Genomic DNA, 14,606 nt, shown 5'->3' with positions numbered 1-14,606 from the left:
ATTCTCTTCCCTTCAAGTCTCACAGATGTGTTACCTTGTTGTTGTAAAACACACTTGTTCCAACAGTAGGAGCTGCTAAAATGCTGCCTGAACATACAAACCTGGCTCAGAATCAAGGTTTGAGAATGTATTTTATGATGGAGAAAACACAGAGATCAAAATTCCATACAGAAAACAAAGAAGTGAAAACAAAATACAAGGCCAGTAAACAGCAATGTTTTTATTTTGAACAAAGTGCATATAGCTGAGAAGTGCATATGACCCAATCATAAATCCTTAAAATTACACTTCAAAGTACAAAACATGAGCTGGCAAATCAAATGGTTAAATATTTATTACTGCAATTATATACTTTTATTTTGTTGCAAGTTCGAAGTTTCATGCTATATGTAATTTATGTCACTGCAATACCAATAATGAAAATTCAGAACATATGTGACACTGTCATTTTCTAAGTAATGAGCTTTTATCTATGGAGGTGATTTCTTTTTACTTTTCTTTAGCATCAGTTACAATGAAGGTCTTTGTAGTTTGTACAACTGCAGACTTTACAAAGTTTTGTGGTTGGAAATATATGCACATAATTTAAAAAATGCTGTGATATGAAACTCATCTACAGTGGTATGTTGCAGAGATTGGAAAGCATTATAAAACAGTTAAGGCAGCCATCCAGCAGTGACACTTTTGGGGTTTTCTCCATGTTTGTTTATCATGGGCAGTCTAGCCATGTTGAATGTTTTTTTGTGCTACTCAATACAGACATAGGTATTAGAGCTATGTCATGCTTCTTACCAGAAGTGTTCATGCTAAGAAACAAAACATGTAAATAAACTTTTTTCCCTTGTAGAACTATAGCGGGTAATAGAAACAATGTTAATGTAATGAAAAGAATGACCAGCGAATTTTGCTTTGGATGAAGAGATGAGGAGGAAACAGAGGTGCCAGATGCTTTCATCTGTTAGTGGCTTAATTAGTCGCAGTTCCCTAGATTGTAGGTTCACTTCCACTCCACAGACAATTGCTTCAAGATAACCATAGACCTGCTTATGTGAGGTGAGCTGTGGTGAGTCTTGGGTTAGCTCCTAATTGCAACATGTCCATCTCTAAAAACAGGAAAATACAGATATAATATTAGTACAATATATACAGTTTTAATACAAATGATAATGTATAGAGGTGCCAAACTCAATCTAAACTGTATCAAAAAATAATATTTTGATAAATATTGACATTTCTGTGGGGATAGAGGTGCAAACACTCCCCTTTTGGGCAGGAGGCTTTGTTCTATGCATTCTCTAATTATCCCTACACCATTTATCACATCCTGGGGTTAGGAATAATAATTACTGACTCACTTTATGCCTCTGGACTAAAGATTCTATGTTTCATATTTCTCTGAACATGTAGTACAATTCCCTTTGGAATAGGTATTGTCATAAATATTGTTTGGATTTACTTAGCAAGAAAAGTATGGACTTCTATAGTATGAAGGAAAATGGGAGCTGGGTTTGAGAAGCTCAGTTAACTTTTACTAATATATTTTATTATCTGGAAGAAAAATGATAATTCCAGACACTGAAAATGTTAAAGTTTAAGGTTTGTTTGCTGCACTCTGAATCCCATCTTTCATATTCTATGTCATACTGCACAGACACTAAAATTGCTTTTGTCATGCAGTCTGACTTTACTTTCTGCAGTATTTAAAACTAAAATATGTAAACTTCAGTATCTTACTACACACCCTTATCAAGGTCTATGAAATTGTTGTTTTTCTTTCAGCTTTTCCCAGTTAGGGGTTGCCACAGCAGAACTCCAGTCTGCTAATGATTGGCAGTAGGTTTTTTTATGGGTGCTGAGTTGCCAGCTCGACGCTCAACCTTCAAGAAAGGCACACCCATTCTACGCATGTCTTTCAAATGACACTCAACCACAGGGAGAACATGCAGACTCCACACAGAAGTTGCTCCAGCCGAGAATCAAACAGGAGAACCTCTTGCTGTGAGGCAGCAATGCTACCACTGCACCACCGCGAAAACTTAAAAAGAAGCAGCAACTTAAGTGTGACCAAATTACTTACAAGAGAAACAGCCATAAACCCATTGTAGTTTTGAAGAATGGAGTAACAAGAGATTGAATAATCACTTAGTCAATAGAGAAATAAAGAACTGGAAGGAGGCCATGCAATATAAGAGAATGTGATGGACAGGTGAGGTATGTAGGAGGTGGCATGCAGTACTGCTCAGAAAATTATGGGGAAGAGCAGGCTACACTTTTGTAGGGGGCTAAACTTGCTTCATGGTACCATCGTGTGAATGAAAGCAGAGATCATTTGTTTAGTAAAACAAAAAGATGGCAGTATAAGCAAGGTGACATATTATCAGGGTTATATACAAAGAGCTGTAGAGGACTCTGCTGGTTTCAAAATCTATGTAATAATGTAATAAAAAGTGAATGTACAGAGTCATATGGGAGTAAGGGACCACTAGAGAAGATAAGCTAGATAACCAGTCAATGACATTAGAAGAAAAAGGAAAACGTGAAGAGAAGTATTTGTTTAAATATAGAAATATTGATTACTAGCACTATAAAAAGAGGAGCAAAATCATTATTGACATTAAATATGGTATTTTTAGGTGTGTGTGTGTGTGTGTGTGTGTGTGTGTGTGTGTGTGTGTGTGTGTGAACATATATACATGCTGTAGAAAAGCATATTGATAAACCAAATTAAAACTCGTGTTAATGGCCGGTGTTCTGGGCCATTGATACTTATTCAGAATAGTATCTGCTGAAATCCTAGAAAACAGGCTTACTCACATCTGTGTTGGTGTACATGCATAGGCTAGCACAACACTTTGATGTAGCATGCAGATACAGCAAACCTTTTAAAAGATGTGCTAACAATAAGCTTAACACTTAGAAGCTGTGAGATGAGGCAATGCTTCATGAATCAGCACAGCAGAGTTACTGCCATCCATGGTTTCTGTCAGAGAAGCATTTTGTCTTATACACAACTGTTTGCAGTCTTCACAACTTATATTCAGGTGGTAGCTCTACACACCCAACAGCAGGCAATGGACTTCCAAGTTTATTGAATGAATATTTTTTTAGTTTCATTTTTAGACTATAGTAAAAGTTGTATGTACCAGGCTACAACTCTTACCACACTTTCTGGCCACCAAACCAAGACCGAAACACTAAAGGTGGAGGAGTGTCCATATTCACCAAGGATATTCACACCTCCAGGCTAGTTGCCCAACACAATGCATCTGAAATTCTCCAGGTGCAACTAACACTAGGTAAGACTGCAATCCAAATTGTAGCTTGCTACAGATCCCCCACCATGCCCCAAGATTCTCACCACACCTTTCTAAACATACTGAAAAATATTAAGATACAACCAAACACCCTAATAATGGATGATTTCAACTACCCTGCCATTAACTGGGAAAACTACTTGGGTACCAACACCTTTTCCCAACAGTTCTTGGAATTCATAAATTTCAGTGGCCTGGATCAACTAATCCATTGTCCCACCAGGGGCTCCAATATCCTAGACCTGGTCATTACCAACATGGGAGATAGATGTTCCACACCAGTGGTCATCCCCTCATTGGTCAGGTCTGACCATAAGCAAATCACTCTTGACATCCACATCCCACCCCCACCCCCCAGTAAGGAAACCTCCATAAATAACTTCTCCAAAGCCAACTTCATGCTACTTAAGTCAGAAGTGACAAACTTCATGGCACCCATGCAGACAGGAGCTGAAAGTTCAACTGCTGAACCCTACACTAAGGCACTGTACTAGCACATCCACTTGGGCATGAATTGTGCCATCCCAAATAGAACCAAGACGATCTCCTCCAAAAAAAGGAAGCCAATCTGGTGGTCCCCTGCTATAAACAAACTATACAACAGAAGGAAGAAATTGTTGCAGAAAAGAGGAAAATCCCAGGATGCAAAAAACTCCCTTACCATCCTCAGTAAGAAGCTGAGATCCCTCATAAAATCCTCCAAAGCTAGTTACGAAAATAAAATTGCCAACGATTCCAAAGACAACCACAAGGCATTCTATAGTTATGTCAAGAATCTAAATGGCAATGCTCAGATCTGCTCTGAGCTACAACAGAATGGCATTAAATATACTGATCCCAAGGATATTGCCAATATCCTGGCAGATCAATTTAGTGCCAGCTTCACCCCCTCTCTCTCCTCCTGAAGGGCCCATCTCAATACCAAAAGATTGCCAAATTCTGGTAATCACGGCCACACAGGTAGAAACTGCACTCTCCAAAGTTAAGAATACAGCATCCATGGGACCAGATGACATCCCGGGCTATGTACTACATGAACTATAAAATGAACTGGCACCTCACTTAAGTGTTATGTTTAATCATAGCCTCACCTCAGGCTTTGTACCCACTGAGTGGCGCACAGCTACAGTTATCCCACTCCACAAGGGGGATCCACCTTGGATTCCAGGAACTACCGTTCCATCAGTCTGACGAGCCTGATCTGCAGGGGCATGGAATGCATTATCATGAAATTTATAAACAAAGACATTGGCAACCTTCAAGCACTGGACCCCACCCAGTTTGGGTTTGTGAAGGGCAGATCTTTTCTCCTGAACCTGACTGACTTCTTTGAATCAGTCTCCAGAGCTGTGGACGAGGGTAAGGTGGTCCACACAGCCTATCTGGACCTCACCAAGGCCTTCAACACCATCCCCCACTCTGGCATCATAGATAAACTTACTAAGCTGGGCATAAATCCCTATGTCACTCGATGGGTTGACAACTGGCTTACTGACAGAACCCAGATTGTAAAAGTAGATGACTCCAAATCCAGCTCCAGACAAGTGACAAGTGGAGGACCTCAGGGTTTAGTCCTGGGACCACTCGTTTGGCATCTACTTCTCTGAAGTACAGGCCAACATTAAGGGACTCTGGCTAACAAAGTTCGCAGATGACTGCAAACTGGGAGCCATTATTGAATCCCCAAATGATGTGGAAATTCTACAAAAGGGCCTTACAGAAACAGATGCTTGGTGCCAGAGCCATGGGCTCAAGCTTAATGCCAAGAAATGTATAGTTATCCCCTTTGGGAAAAAACATGTACCCATGAATTAACACATAGGTGGCAGTACAATAAACACTGAAAGTGTAATGAGAAACATAGGAACACAGGTGGACAGTGGTCTCACCTTTGATAACCACATCGCCACAACAATCCGGAAATCCTTCTATGTGGCACACCTCATTACTAAGGGCTTTACATCCAGAAAAAAGGAGGTCATTGTCCGCTTGTACTCATCCCTCATTAGACCCATTATAGAGTACAACGCCCCATTTGGTATGTACCTCACAAGACATCTGCAATAGCTGGAAAGGCAGCAGAAATACCTCACTAAAAGAATCACAGGCCTAAAGCAGATGCCCTATGCTGACAGTCTAATAAAACTCCAGCTATACTCTGTGGCATATCATCTACTCAGAGGCGATCTCTGTTTAACATACAAGGCCATGTCAAACCTTGAGTTGTTAGACATGCTCCACTTAAAGAAATCCCTCAGAGCCACATGCTCCAGGGATCTAAACCTTGTCATCACAATAAACAAAACATGCTGGAGGGACAGGTTTCTAACCCAGAGACTCCCCATACTCTGGAATAGACTGCCCATACATGTCAAGCAGAGTGCCTCCTTGGCCCTCTTCAAAATGAACCTTGACAACTGGATGGGAGATAGGAAATTCACCCCAGGGATTATATCAGTCGCCCTGCTAGACAGGGGTCCAGGGAAGTAAATATTGTGAGAAGAATTATGCGGGGAATTGTTTGGCTAGGCTTGTATAGGCCCTAGGGCTGATAGCCTAGTACCAACCTGTGAACCTATGAGTAGATAACACAGGTGTCAGTCAATGCAGCTTTGGACTTGATTTGTTTCACTAGCAGATACATCTGTGAAATATAGTCTAAGGTATAAAATATATCTATATCTATATCAATATCTATATCTATAACTATAACTCTATATGTATGTGTGTGTGTGTGTATATTATGTGTGTGTGTGTGTGTGTGTGTGTGTGTGTGTGTGTGTGTGTGTGTGTGTGTGTGTGTGTGTGTGTGTGTGTGTGTATGTGTGTGTTTACAAAATGTTGCCATAGAAATAATATAGAGCGAGCTAACGTACTGCATGATAGATTTACTATTTAATAGTGTTAGTGTTCGCACAGAACTGATCTCTTGGGGGGAGTAGACATTTTCTTGTCAAAAGCTAACTGAAGTTAACAGTGAAATGTAAAAATGTACTAATGCTTAACTGTGTATAGCAGCTTTAAAATGTAATAACTCACTACCCACTCAGTGGTGTAATGCTGGCTCTAGCTGATTTGGTCACATTAACTAATGTTGATGTGACACCCCAACCCTATGTAAAAATCTGAAAATGGGGAATTGTGATGACAACTTTACAAGGCAACTTATTTGTGTAGATTTTCTTTTCCATATCTCTCACTTGGAATCCAGTTTCATAGATCATGTCATATAAAATATGAAATGAAAGGGTGCTGGAGTTAGATAATTAATTGTTGATGAGAAAACAAGCATTTGTTAAAAAAGACAAAAATCACAAAAGAAGAAAAAAGTTGCCATCCACTGAGTGTGTGTGCATGTGGGCTGGTACACACACGTGTACAAGTAAAAATAATAATACAACCCTATGCCAAAGTCATCTAAACTTTGCTTAAAATAAATCCTGATATGCTGCTCAAAAAGTATTTCAAGGGCACTGTTATGGGATTTGTGGTGACTGTTAGGCTCCATGGTGACACTACATTAGAATAAGTACAAAGTCAATCATCACTGAAAGTGGTGTTCCATGATTATTCATTGCACTGTCAGTACTTGTAGAACTGGCAATCATATCTCTTCACATTCTTTTCCATTATGCACAACTGGAGTGCAACTGTCCCTGCTGCTATTGTAACATCTGAGCAATATATGAGATTATCATTCCATGAATACAATAAAATACTTGCATTATTTGCAATTTATGATGACCTAAAGAAGAAATGTCCTTCGTATAATGGTTTGGTAAATGTCTTTATACTGTTTTAGTAAGATTTTACAGAAATAAGAAGCTGCAAACAAAATAGGCTTTTTCAGCTTTATTACCACACACTAATGAAATTAATAAGGAATATGTGAGCTAGGAGCTTGATTGACAGCGTTTAAGCATTCATGTAGGATGACTAGATATAAGTAATCTTAAATTAAAAGAAAACAATAACAGTACACTTTCTAATATCTTAGCAATGTATAGATATTTCAGACATCTTTCAGTTTGAACACAGTATGTTAACTTTACTTTGTTATTTTCACAGATGATTTCAGACATTAAGTGTTTTGCCCTGCTTCTGTGGAATAGGGGTATGGAATACTGATTATGACTAATTCAAACTGAGTTCAGCTATCAGCTTGGGTGCTGAAGAAGACAGGAGATGGAAGGGTTGGAAGAAACAGCTTTCCTAACTCATCTATTCTGAAAAGGAAGACTTTCTGCATGTGACAAGGACACATCCTTTGCAAATGGTGATGGTGCCATAACCACAAGGCAGATTATTGATAACATGGGCATTTGTGCCAGTAACTTAACCAAGTCAGGGTATTGCAAAAAAATCTCCAACTTTCAGGACCACTGTATGTGATGCTACCAGCAGTGCCACTCTGCGGACCCTCCCCAACTGGCCATTGATGCAGTTTCAGCCTAGGGGGACAGTACTGGGGATACTTAAGGCAAAATTGTACAGCCGGCCAATTGATGATCAGCTGGAGAGAGTGCAAATCAGAGGAAAAAGAGATTATGTGTTTTGGAAAACCATTGTATTGGTTTTGTACACACTGGATAAAAGACTTAATTGCTGCAGCTACTGCAAACTACCATTCCACCAAACAACTGTTAGACATCGCTTCATCAGAGAGGTAATGGAAATAAAATGTTTTCTTGTTCATTATAGTAATACCACATTAAATGTACACTAGTGTAGATTTGAAACAACAAGCTATGCAAGGACAATTGTCTTCAGCTTATAATGCAGTCATTTGCAAACCACAATAACTACAAACTGTACTTGTTTACAGTGAAGAAACAGTATTCCAGAAAGGAAGCATAATTCAATATTAGCAACAAGAGCTTACATTAAGAGAATACCAGCCTGTGGTAGTTCTGCCTCTATTATCTATTCATTCTTAGGTTTCACAAATGTGGTGATACATTATTTTATGTACTAATGAAGAGCAGATGCTGTAATTACTGCATTTAATATCAGATATACACCATGACTACAATATCCTGACTGACTGAACAACCCAGAAATCTGTTTGAAGGACACATTACTCAGACACTATGATGCACATGTATGTATGCATGTGAAACTTTTCTACAAAATTCTCACTTCTCACATTTTGTTTCTTTTTTTAATCATATGTTAGATGAGTAAGCCTCTTATATTTGGTTTAAGCACTTGGTCTTTATGCCTACCCTTTAGCTGTCCCTGGCCTTTCTCCCTCAGATTCTGACAATATATGGATTGACAATTTCCTATGGTTTCTCCTGCCAGCCTGGTTGATATGGGCATCCTGAGACAATGTAGCAACTGTCTCATGTACAAGGATAACCATCTACTACTACCACCGAGGAACACAATCTGTGAGAGATGCAATTACATTAAGAACCTAGAGTCTATGTTCTCTCCCTCACAAGCCAGTATATCTGGCACTGAAGAGGTTATCAACACAATCACTACACCTCAGTCACCACCTACAACTACACAACACACATCCACATATGCGGAGGCTCTCAACAAAAACAAATCCAAACAAAGGAGACCTCAGAGGCAAAAACACACGCAAACTCCACAACCCTCTACACCACATACCACTCATAGTCCACACACCCGTGTCTTACAACCACTAAGGCCTAACCATAAACCCAACATATTAGTCATAGGATACTCCATTGTGAGATACACAGATGTGCCTCTCACCAGGCTGGATAAGGAGAAAGTCATGCTTAGTTGTTTGTCAGGTGCCAGACTCCGCCATATCTTACACGCACTCAAGTCTCTCAACAACAGGTACAGTTATGACTTTGTCATAGGCCATGTTGGCATGAACGACTTGAGATGTATCTCCCTAGACTATATGAACAGAGACATGATTGAGCTCACTAAATATGTGTCCCAGGCAGGTATGTCCCTTGCCTTAAGCAGTATTCTACCATCACCCACAATGATGCCAAAATACAAACATAAAATGACTGACTTTAATAATTGGCTAAGTTTCTGGTGTCATTCCAGGGAGATCCAGTACCCGACAGCCTGGGAAGATATGATCGAAAGACCCTGATGCTTTGCTAGAGATGGCCTGCATCTGTCTCACTTGGTCTTCAGGATTCTGGCAAAGGCCCTTGCCTCCCCCATAGTGCCTTTTTTTAGGAAAAGTCATGGGGTCAATACTACCAACATAAAAATTTCAACAACACACAGATTAAAGGTCATGCTGCTAAACACTAAGAGTCTAACCATGAAACTGCACTCATTGCAAGCATTCTTAACCCTGGAAGATGCTGACATTTGTGCAGTCACAGAAACCTGGTTCCAAGCTGTGGAGAGCACCCCAGCCTTACCTGATTATTCATCCTATCACACATTCAGACCCCAACTGTGGGCAGCAAAGCCAAAGGAGGTGGAGTTTCAATATATATTAAAGACACATATACCTCCAGGCTGGTCAAACAGTATGACGCACAGGAGACACTCCAGGTGCAGTTAATCATTGACAAGACTCCTATTCAAATCTTATCTAGCTACAGGGCCCCAAATTTGACTCAAGATGCCCACTCCACCTATCTGGACCTCTTTGAATCTATCAAGATTCAACCCTTTACCCTGATCCTGGGTGACTTTAACTACCCAACCATAGACTGGAAAAACTACTCATGCCAGAACACAAATGCCTAGAGATTCCTCAATTTTATCAGTGCAAATGCCTTGGAATAGCTAGTCAATACCCCCACAAGAGGTGATAATATCTTGGACTTGGTATTAACCAACATGAGTAACCATTGCATCACCCCTACAGTATCATCCTCCCTGGTAAAATCTGACCATAAAGCGATCACTCTTGAAGTCACCATCTCCCCTGACCCCCCCCCCCAGCTAAGGTCAAACAAAAAAACTTCTCCAAAGCTGATTATAACCTTCTGAGGGATAGTATAAACAGCTCAAGCAGTACACCAGTAACAAGGGGCTTATCCCAGGGATTGGTCTTGGGGCCTCTGTTATTCAGGATATACTTCTCTGAGGTGCAGGCCAAAACCAGTGGGCTATGGCTGACCATGTTTGCAGATAACTGCAAGCTGGGCACAGTCATTAATTCCCCAAGTGATGTGAACATCCTCCAAGAGACTGACTGGTGCCAGAAACATGGCCTCAAGCTGAATGCCAAAAAATGCATCATCATCATCCCCTTTGGGGAGAGTGATGTCCCCACATATTACCACATTAATAAAAATGTCCTAAGCACGCAATCAGTTATGAGGGATATGGGCACCCAGGTTGATAGCAACCTGACTTTTGGCCACCATATTGCTTCCATTGTATGGAAAGCTTTCTACATGGCCCACCTCATAAGTAAGGGTATCTAATCCAGGGACAAGGAGGTCATAACATCCCTGTATTCTTCCCCTTATAAGGCCAATTATTGAGTACAATGCCCCCTTCAACATGTACCTTGCAAAGCACATGCAGCAGCTGGAGAGACCACAGAGGTTCCTCACCATGAGAATACAGGACCTCAAACATCTACCTTACACAGATAGGCTAAAAGCCCTGTCCCTCTACTCAGTTTCATACAGACTTTCCAGAGATTACCTCTGTCTGGCATTCAAAGCAATCTCAGACCCTGCCTTGATGGGATTGCTGCATATCTGCAAGTCAAGCTCCACTCGAGTAACCCGCACACACAACTTCAACCTGGTCAGTGACATCAATAGAACTTGTTGGCATGACAGCTTTGTGTCCCAGAGACTCCCCCATCTGTGGAATAGACTCCCTCTCTACGTCAAGCAGAGTACCTCATTATCCCTTTTAAGCACAACCTGGATAACTGGATGGGAAACAGAAAATGCACCCCTGGGATTCCACCTGGGTCCCTGCTGAACAGGGGCTTTGGATGCTGATTTGTCTAAACATGGGCTCAACTCTTGGCTAGGCTTATAAGGGCCTTGTGGCCACTAGCCTAGTAACTTCCTATGATCCTATGATCCTGTGATCCTAAGCAAACTGACCCAAAGACACTTTTCAGTCATGACTCTGAAAATTTATACAAAAAAAGCCCAAAAAACATTGGTACAAAACACAGCCACTATATTTAGAGACAATAAAAAATAAATGGCCAAATCAAAAGGAGAAAACTGTTTATATATATAAAAAATATCAACAATTATTTATGCTTTATATGTGAGGTTTGATAGTACAATACAATGAGAAACAGAAGAGAGATTTTAATTTGTAGGCTAAAGGTGGATAGAAGTTAAAAAGTTTATAATGTAGGGTAGCAAGCTAATAAGTGACAATGACGGGTATTGGTACCAGTGTCAGTAAAAACAAAAAAACAAATAAATGTATGTTTTTTTTTACTATAATCAGCCCAGATATTTTAGTTCTGATTGCAGAAGTTAAAGTAACCCAGTTATGTAATCAAAATGCATGTGAAGTCATTAAAACTGAATGTGCAGTAGTTCATTAAACATGAGTGCCTTTTACAGATCCCCTTATCATGCACGTTTTGGATGATGACCTTTGATGCATCTTTAAGCCCAAAAATAATACCCAGTTATGTAATCAAAATGCACGTGAAGTCATTAAAACTAAATGTGCAGTAGTTCATTAAACATGAGTGCCTTTTACAGATCCCCTTATCATGCATGTTTTGGATAATGACCTTTGATGCAGCTTCAAGCTCAAAAATATATATGGGTAATTGTGAAAAACTTACAAAACTGAGTTAGCAAACCCATACCATTTATATCCATAGCTGTCAGTGAGCTATCCCTCATAAAAATTGTACCTGTTATGTTTGGAAATAGTGCCTTGCTATTTCAGTTTATTCTCACAAATAAAATGAGCAAACCCAATTTGTATATAAAACTGCTATGATGTTCATACATTAACAAATTTTTATAAGATAAACAGTTATTTTACTTGAAAAGGACAGACTTACAATGAAAATATCCTATTAATTACCTTCATTTGCAAGAAGATATAGTGTACAAACATCCATAAAAATGAACAGCTGTATATAAGCAACCATATTTTTCTCTTATTTTTATATAATTGCAAATGTCAAATTGGGCTGTGTTTGCATGTGTGTACAGAGACAGCAGAACTGAAACTTTTTTGAATGTTGTTTTTCTAGCCCACAAGGAGATGTTTAATATGACTACAGTATCACTTTCCATGGTATATGAAAACAACATTAATATTATTACTGCAAGAAAAAAAATCATATGGTTAAAAACTTCATATAAATCATAACTATCAGACTAACATTTTACAATGCGGGCTCCCAGTGTAATCTGTTTTCATGATAAAACCAATACAGTCCTACTTGTTCATTCACAGAACCTTGTGGATATGAAATACAGTTTCATATAAAACTCTGACAAACCTTGTTTTACTTTCAGTTGTTTCATTTATTGCCCTTCCCATTTACTCAATATAAATATTTCAGTACCAAGTAAGAAAGCACTCAAGCACTGCTGTCATTTTTTTGCTTCATTGCCTTGTAGTCAGTGCTATTAATTTAATATCAGTGGTGTAATAGATAACCCACCTGCCTTTGGTGCAGAAGGCTGTGGGTTCTATTCCCACACCAGATATATTTATTGCTGGTACTGTAGTGCAGTATAAGGGGTGGGGGTGCAGCACTCCTGTTTGGATGAAGCCCCATTTGCCTGAGTTGGTGGTAGCTGAAGTAGATGTAAAAAATTCCATTGAACATATCATAAATAATAGGGGTCCTTTATTTATACATAAAAAAACTCTCGTTTACAACATATATACATATTTTCAAACATTTACAAATGTACAGATATATTGATACACAAATATATTTACATATATTCATAATTTCCTTTACAATCATACTAAATTTTCATCCCTATTAGACCTCCACTTCTTTTTCCATAACCACCACCTGATTTTGCTTAATATTGTTACTAAAATCTATTTACCATTACACATAATTTAATTTACTCTTTCATTCCATATAAACCATATGATATAATATGATATACATATTTTTATTTTATTGTATTTCACATATTGTACTACTTTGTTATTTTCTTAACATTTGTAACCATTTTTTTAATTCTGTTTATTGTATATCTCTCTGGGCCTCCGCTGAAAATGGGTCATACCCAGTCAAAATTTCCCAGTAAACAAATGTCAAATAAATAAAACAAATAAATAAATAATTTTTTTAATCTATTCTTTTAACATATTCTTTATTTCTATTCTTTTAATATCCACATTTAATCATATCCAAGCTTATTTAATCCACTTATTTTATATCTTCAAAAAAATCTTCTTTACGTTGTCTTTCCCAAACATTTTTAATATCATCTTCCTCACATTTTCCATATACATTTTATGACACCTATGCATATTTCTTTATATTGTATCCCTGTGTCCAACCATTCATTCAATACCTTAAAAAATAATAGCTTTTTGCAATTTTCCATATTATTGTTCATATTATATTCTATACCATTTAATCCTGTGGCAGTGTTCAAATTTATATCTTTCAATACTTCATTCAACTCTGCTATATTTATTTTCTTTTCCAAATAGTCATTGTCTTCTTTACTTAACTTATTATCCTCATATTTTTGATTTTCATTAATGTCTTTCTTGACAAACTGTTGTATTACATAATCCCTAATTATTCCACATATCTTTTCTTGTGTCTTCATTAATTTTCCATCTTTATTTTTCAATTCTCTTATTATTTTCTTTTCTTCTTTCATTAATTTACTTAAGTATGGCACTACCTCTTCTTTTTTCCCTTGTAAACCATATCTTTATTTATACAATAATTTATTCATTCTATCCTGATTTATCTTATACATTTCATTTTCTTTCTCATAATGTTCTCTTTCATTTCTATTTCTCTAAATACTTCTTGACTTAATCTAGTATATATTGCCTTGTTCTTTTTTCTTTTCTCTTGTATGAATGCAAGAAAGCATTTTTTGTACTTTTCTTTAAAACTAATCCACCAAATACTCCAGTTCTCATAAAACTATCTCATATATTTCATAATTTACAAATTCCTTTCCTATTATTTGGTTCCAATTCTTTTTCATTTAACCTTTTAATTAGTTTATCTGCATTAATGTAGTCTTTTGTTTTTCATTTATATTTAACCATAATGTTAAATGATCAGAAAATCCAGTTTGCTTTACTCCTTTTTGTATAACTCTTAAACCTTCTGATATTAAAAAATAGTTAATTTCTGTTTTTAATTCATTCCTCCTATAAGTC

At 37.9% G+C, this 14,606-nt stretch overlaps 1 protein-coding gene across 1 annotated transcript in view; it reads right to left on the bottom strand.

The window, feature by feature from the left end:
* Positions 1-611: 611 nt before the first annotated feature.
* TMIGD1 (transmembrane and immunoglobulin domain containing 1) overlaps positions 612-14,606 on the bottom strand; it is a 131,147-nt gene continuing 117,152 nt past the window's right edge. Inside the window, exon 6 of the mRNA XM_044055435.1 lies at positions 612-1,103. The gene's annotated coding sequence lies outside the window, so the exon portion shown is untranslated. The remainder of the gene's footprint in view (positions 1,104-14,606) is intronic.

The sequence above is a fragment of the Protopterus annectens genome, chromosome 13.part0 (assembly GCF_019279795.1).
Source record: "Protopterus annectens isolate FY-2018-M chromosome 13.part0, PAN1.0, whole genome shotgun sequence".
In the NCBI taxonomy this organism is placed as follows: Eukaryota; Metazoa; Chordata; order Ceratodontiformes; family Protopteridae; genus Protopterus; species Protopterus annectens.
Note: the sequence above shows the minus strand (reverse complement) of the source record. Positions and strands in the feature narration are given on the sequence as shown.